The sequence below is a fragment of the Pantherophis guttatus genome, chromosome 5, assembly GCF_059756535.1.
Source record: "Pantherophis guttatus breed Tessera chromosome 5, ASM5975653v1, whole genome shotgun sequence".
Lineage (NCBI taxonomy): Eukaryota > Metazoa > Chordata > Lepidosauria > Squamata > Colubridae > Pantherophis > Pantherophis guttatus.
In genome coordinates this window covers 103,404,142-103,411,368 of record NC_142067.1, presented here as the reverse complement: position 1 = coordinate 103,411,368, position 7,227 = coordinate 103,404,142, and the positions used below count along the sequence as shown (strand labels likewise).

At 36.4% G+C, this 7,227-nt stretch overlaps 1 long non-coding RNA gene across 1 annotated transcript; it reads left to right on the top strand.

The window, feature by feature from the left end:
- Positions 1-1,153: 1,153 nt before the first annotated feature.
- Positions 1,154-6,747, top strand: LOC132710398 (uncharacterized). The gene is made up of 2 exons (XR_009621089.1): positions 1,154-1,237; positions 6,099-6,747. It is a non-coding gene; the product is annotated as an uncharacterized LOC132710398 (long non-coding RNA).
- The last annotated feature ends 480 nt before the right edge of the window (positions 6,748-7,227 follow it).

Sequence of the window (7,227 nt, the reverse complement as noted above, 5' to 3'; positions counted from 1 at the left end):
ATCACTGTGAGTTTCATTTCCCTTCACAAGCCTCTATTGGAACCATTTCTTTTTAGAAAACTTTTTTTATTGTTATTTGTCATGGAGAGACTTCATGAAGAAAGCCAACATTTGATTAGAAACATATATACTGTATGTCCAGTTCATCTGGATTCATTAATACCGAGTACAATAATCACCCTTAAAAAATAAACATTCAAATTTGGATTGGACAATGGGGAATGGGTGGTGAGAAAGTGCTTCAAAGTTGGATCACTCCAGGGATATTTTTTCCTTTCCATATTGTGATTGTGAACAGTTGCTCTGGCTGATTTATGATTATCTTTGGAGGTCCAGTTAATATGACCTAATGGCCTATTGAGACACATAAATCCATTAGCCACACAGGACAAAATAAGACTAGGCCTTTATAGCTGTAGCACCTTGACAATGACACTCTTTCCCGAAGGGGAAAAAAAGGCTTTTTATTGCTGTTTTGAAAAACAATAAATATAATTTTACACTATTTGGCTTTTAATAAATTATGATAGGGGGTACTCCTTGGGGCCTGATGACAATTGGGAATTGAAATTGTTGCCATTAAGCAATGCAGTCATAAACTGCTATAACATGTCAGTGCATTGCTTGGTGATGGCAATTCCAGGAGTCTTGGTTGCCAGGTAACCTCAGGTCATGTGGGTCATTAAGTGGGAAAAGGCCAGAGTCTCAGGTATGGTGTGTAGGTGGTTCAGTGGTACAGATGCCACAGGGTGATGGCATGAGCAGGTGCTAGGGAGTGCAGGCAGGCCAGTGAGGACAGCGGGCAGGGCTTGGTAGCATAGAATAGCGGGAAATGGCCACAGGCAGTCAGTGGGAAGTTTGGGCAATACAATGGGTTCTAGAGGAGTGGGGATGCTAAGGGTAGGTCTACAGTGTGTAGGTGAACCAATGGAGGCTGCAGGCTGGCTAGTGAGTGCAGTCTAATGGGAGCCAGGGCTAGGGCATCCCATGGACAGTTCTAGAGAGAATGGGTAAACTGGTAGTGGCTGCACACTGGATAGTGAGCCTAGGCTAGAAGGGGCCACAGGCTGTATCATCCAGCTGACCTTGTCCAGAATGCATTGCTTATTAGGTGCCTCCCATTGGACTGCTTCTATTTCCATTCATTTCAGAATATCCTTACATAATACATTCACAACAGAGACCAGCAGTATGGATTCCATAATTTCTGTTTTAAAAATTGGCACATTCCAGAAAGGTTAGTTTGCATGAATCCCAGTGATTTCAGTGGACTTTTAATAATGTGCTTGTATTTCTACCAAGCAAATCAATATGAGAAACTGATTTGATATGACTGAGACATGTGGGTGGCATGGATTATTGGTAGGAGTTCCATTCCAGCTTGCCAATCATGGGGAACAAAATTGCAGATCGTGAGAAAAATAATTTTGTGTTTATGCGTGTGTGTGTGTACCTGTGTGTGTACATGTATGTATATGTGTTTGTGTGCATATATACACACAAACACACACACACACATATATGCACACAGAATAACAGAATTGGAAAGGACCTTAGAGGTCTTCTAGTCCAACCCCCTGCTCAAGCAAGAAATCCTATACCATTTCAGATGAATAGCTGTCCAATTTCTTCTTTAAAATCTCCAGTTATGGAGCACTGCAGTTTGACCCCTCTTCTTTGTGGCAGCCCCTCAAATATGCTATCTGATATTTAAGTGATTTTCCACTAGGACAATCCCTCTCACAGTTACTGCTATTGAGCCAGGTATCACCAATCTACTGCCTATTCTATACCTGTGCATTTGGTTTTTCATGACTAAGCATAAAACTTTACTATAGATAGAGCCAAGTGTTCAAGTCAGTCAAGATCCTCTGGATCTTAAACCTATCTTCTTGTGTGCTGGTTATGCCTGCCAGCTTGGTGTCATCTGAAAATTTGATGAGTTCCTCTTCTATCCCCTCATTTAAATAATTTAGTGAAGGGATATAAATCATTTATACGGATGTTGAAGGGTATTGGTCCTAAGACAGAACCTTGGGATACCCCACTGCATACTTTCTTTCATGCAGATGTAGGACTACACACTGAGTGCATTTTGTTAGCCAGTTATGAATCCATCTGATGGTGATACTATCTATCCCACATTTTCTATCTTACCAAGAAGTTGGTTGTGGTCTATTTTGTGAAATGCCTAACTGAAGTCCAAGGGTAGTATGTCCACAGCACTTTACTGGTCCATTAATTTAATCACATTGTCAAAGAATGAAATAAATTTTGTTTGGCATGAGCTGTTTTTTGCCAAACTCATGTTGTCTTCTGGTTATAACTTTGCTTGCTTCTAGATGTTTACAGATCTGTTGCTTGATTATCTTTTCCAGCATCTGCACATGTATTGATGTCAGGCTGTAGTTTCCCAGATCCATTTTCCCCCATTTTTGAAGATAGGAATCATACCAGCTTCTTTTCCAGTCCTCTGGTAGTTCCCCAGTGCCACATAATCTTTGAAAGATATGGTTCAGTGGTGGTATTGTGTGTCTGTGTGCTTGCAAATAGTCATCCATCATTTTGCTTATGTATAAAACACATAAATTTAAATAACTAACCCTTCAAAAATCTCCCTGCAAACAAAACCATGTACCAAAGTCTCACTTATGTCAAATTCTTTACCACAGATAAACGGTCTGATTTGTATTTATCAACTGCAGATATGTGAAACTGTATATAATGGAACCAGCTGTATTTTTCTTTATCCAAATAAGAACTGCGTTTTTGAAGACAAGAAAAGAAACATAGAAAATGTCTTACTTCTTTAGAGATAATAGATGGCAAAAGATGTTTTTGACATGTGTTCAAATATGAGACTAGTAAAAAGGTATTAAAATATTTAAATGTGGCATATAAGGGAGAACTAGAAAAGCTATTGGTACAGAACAGACCTTTCCTAGTACTTTGTCCTATTAATATTACATGTGCTGATGTACTTGTGGCAGAACATCTTTTGGATATTTTTAAGCAGAAGAAAAATAACATGCAGAAAAGCAAGTGCACTGAAACAGAAGGAAAAAGACAAGGACATATTTTGCATGTTGTCTGAATTAGAAGGAATGGAGGAAAATGCACACAGTCAAAATAATACTTCAGAAGACAATTCTGTTGAATCAGCATCCTTTTCATAAACCACCTCTTTGATAATAAAAGGATTCTACTAAATGTCTCATAAAATGAACCTTCTGGTTAGAACAATTCTTCTTCCTACTTTGTAAACTTCATTACTATATTTTTGACATGGATTGTAAATCCCACATTCAGAAATGGAGATGAGAAAATAAGCCCATAATTTTCTACAGTCTGCTATGTGTTCAAACATTTAGGCAACAGGCAAACATATTTTTCTTCTGTTCATTCTGGATTGTAAATTTAGTTTTAAAAGAGAGAAAATTATTAGTGAGCATTACTGTATTCATTAATGGTAGGCTAAACCCATTTATCTTTATGGATAGATAACAAAAAATGTTACATGCTGTATATCAGATATTTCTTTATGATAAAATGCAGAAGCCCGAGTTAGAATAGGACATCATTTTTTTTCACCAAAGTCAGCATATTGCAGCTTTAAACAATGAGTGATAAAGAAAATAAATTCTAACAAATTAGAAATCATATTGAATTGGTATGTTGGATGATTACCTGAAAGGATTATGAATTCAAAATTTGATTAGAAACTATGGTTTACATTTGGTTTTTAAGCTGGAGATAGTCATCTCAACATGTATTGTATAAAGTAAAAAAAATCACAAAGGGAAAAATATTTCTGTATGGAAAGTATCAGCCCTTCATCCATCAATTCTCTTCCTCAGATTGTGTTCTCTGTTCACTGCTTTTCATAGCAGCATGAGGTTAGCTAAAATCCATGATTATTCCAACGTATATTCTCATGGTGGTTAAACAGATATAAACAGCAAATGGGATAACTCCTTCCCCTGCAGTTGGTCTTCAGCACATATTGCTTGCCACCAGGGGTGAAATGCTACCGGTTCGCACCAGTTCAGGTGAATCGGTAGCTGCGGCGACGGCGGGTGGTTTGGAGAACTGGTAGCAGTGGCAGCGCAAGACTCCGCCCACCCACTCGGATGTTGTTACTTCCTGGTTTTAACCAGGAAGTAACCTGTTTTTTACCTTCTGCACATATGCAGAGGGTCCAAAATTGCATGTAACAAGCAGAATGAGTGCGTGTGTGCACCACACACTTTCAAACCGGTAGGAAAGGTAAGTAGATTTCACCCCTGTTTGCCACCCTTAAACCTGAGGTAACTAGTACTGATTTTTCAAAGTGAGCAGTCCTTAATAGGTCTGACTTTCCTGAATTCTTTCAATCCCCTTTTAAAGTTTTCCAAGTAGGTGATCATCACCTTGCATAATTTTAATGAATTTCACAAGTTATCTACTCAGTGGATTAAACTGTTATATCATTAATGACCAAAATCTCTCAGTCATTAACAATTAAAAACAAACAAGAAAAATCAAACTAAAATCAAATGTTAACAGCAGTTAAAAAGCAATTAGGACAAACAAGTAGTATAAGTTGAATTAATAATTAAAGTTAACAGTTCAAATCAGCAGTTAAACAGTATGAAAGTGTTTTAAGGGCCTCTTAACAAGCTAATAATGATGTCAGGCCCTCTCGATTCCAGAGAGAGTGCATTCCAAGAGGCAGCCTAGTGACAGAGAAAACTCAGTCCGAATTTACAGCCAAAAAAGCTTGCAACAAATAGACAGAATGTCCTTACTTAGTAGGTGTGGGGGTTCAGAAAGAAATAAGATCCCTATTAAATAAGCCATGTTGATTTTAAAGTTAATGACTTTTGTATTTTGCCTGGAAAAAATTAACAGTCAATTCAGTATTTGAAAGATAGGTTTAATTTTATATTTCTCCTTCTTCTTAAGACTATCTTGGATACTACTGTGCTTTCTACCAGATTCAGAGTAAATAGAAGGCAGTTCTACATTAGTACATTGCTGTAGGCAATGGACCTGGACGTTACCAGTATGGGCTTCACAGATACAGATATTTATTTATCTAATCGATTGTTTTATTTCACTCTTCCAAAATAGCCACATTATTCAGCATTTATTAACAAATGTTGTAGCTATAATATCACCCTTGGGTTACATCAAATACATAATAATGTATCTCTTAATGAGGCCTAGATTAAAAATTCATTTTAATCATCTATCAGTTAGTCCAAGTCAATATTCCCACTTTCAATTTTTCCATATCGTGATCATTTTCCCAATTTTTAATATTGGATTCCCCATGAAGTCAATTAAGCATGGGAAAAGAATTGGTTTTTTTTTTTTCCCATTAGACATCTTTCTAGCAGATACAATTGTTTCCAAAGAGTTCTATTGTATTTAGACCCTAATACTGTCCATCTAATCAAAAGTGTTCTATTCATTATGTATATTATAATGTTCCCCAAATTGGAAAATGGACACATTTGTTGGCTTCTAATAATTAATCATAGATAAACTTGATAATATAACTGCAGATTTGGAAAATCAAATCCTCCCTTATTCACTGATATTTCCATGTTCTGTAAAGTTATTCTCAGAATTGAAGAACCCCATAAACATTTTTAAACAATGTTTATTTTCTGAAAATATTTCCCAGATATCTGTAGAGGAATATTCATTTTAAGAGCACCTTTCCCCAAAGAGTAAGGTTTTATGACTCCCTTCTATCCATAACTGAAGAAACCTCTTTATATATTTTATTTGTGTGACATGTTACTGAGCTATATCTTTTGGTATGCACATAGCTAAATATTTAATGGCTATGGAACAAATATGGAATTGATATTCTTGAATGGGTAGGTAAATTAACCATTTTCTCTTACTGACATCAGTTTAAATCAGTTAATAGACTGTCCTGATGTATATCATTTGCATGAACACTGGAATGGTAGAGTGATGTTTAGAAATAAACAGAAGTATGTCAACCCCTTGTCTGGACTTAAGCAATGTTTATCTGCTCATTGCCTTGGTAACAGATCTTCCTTCTCTCTGTTGAGTTCATCCTCTGTACTTTCTACACACAGAAAACTCTTTACTCAACTATGTGGGGAGCCTAGCAACTACCAGAACTGATTGAAAAACTCCCAAGAGAAAGTTTACAGGTGAAGAAGTGGTAACAGGCCAATGTCCTGGAAGTATGTTATATTATAAAGAAATGTAATTAGTTAGGATGGCCATCTTCATACTGTAAACTGTGAAGATGGAATTGAAGTTCATTTGTAAGAAAATGATATGATATGATTGTCTTTTTGATTTTGAAGAAACAGCTTTTCCTCAGATTCATCATCAAGGCACAGCTGGAATAGATCCACATCAAGCTCTAGATCTCATTTACTTGAGTGACCACCAAAACACAAATGTCATTCTTCCTGCTGAAGCAAAGAGCTGAAACATGAACTTGATACATTTGGGAACTGAATTTGATTTATTCTTTACTGATAACTTTTGCTTTAATCAGCTCTTATGAAGCTGCATTCATATTTTGTTAACTATTTTTATGGTTCATTGCATAGTTAGCCAGATGTTCAGACTGGATTTGGCATTCCCATCTACCTATCAAGTTCTTCCCAAGGAGCTGGGATAGGCAGATGTGGATGTTTGATGGTCTTAAAGGTATTGTCACAGGACACAGAACAGTAAGCTGTTCCAAATAAAGCTGCTTTTTGCAATTGACTGCTGGTGAGTTGTTACTATTTATTAAATGTACATATTATAGTATTTATATTATACCATTTCTATGGATGTCTTTACATCGTTATATCCAGAATGGAACTTGCAATGCAATGACTTAATGCCGCTTCTATCAGTTTACCCCTCTGATCTACCCCTGGGGATGATTCTTCCTCTTGCTAGCAGAACTTTCAACTTCTAAGGCATACTTTTAATTTGAGATGTTAGCTATTGTACCTGAAGACTTTTTAGCAACAATCTCTTCTGGAGATTATTCATGTTGCAGCTTCTTCCAAGCAGAAACATATTGTCCTGCTTATTCTAAAGATTAATGGCATTACTGGCAGACAATAGTTAAGCCAAAAGTTAATAGTCTGGAATATTTAGCAATAACTGCTTATTTCAGTAATAATTGAGATGCCCAGGAGAATGATTGAGATGAAGTTCAAAGCTGTGGTATTATCTAATTGGAACTTTTTTTTT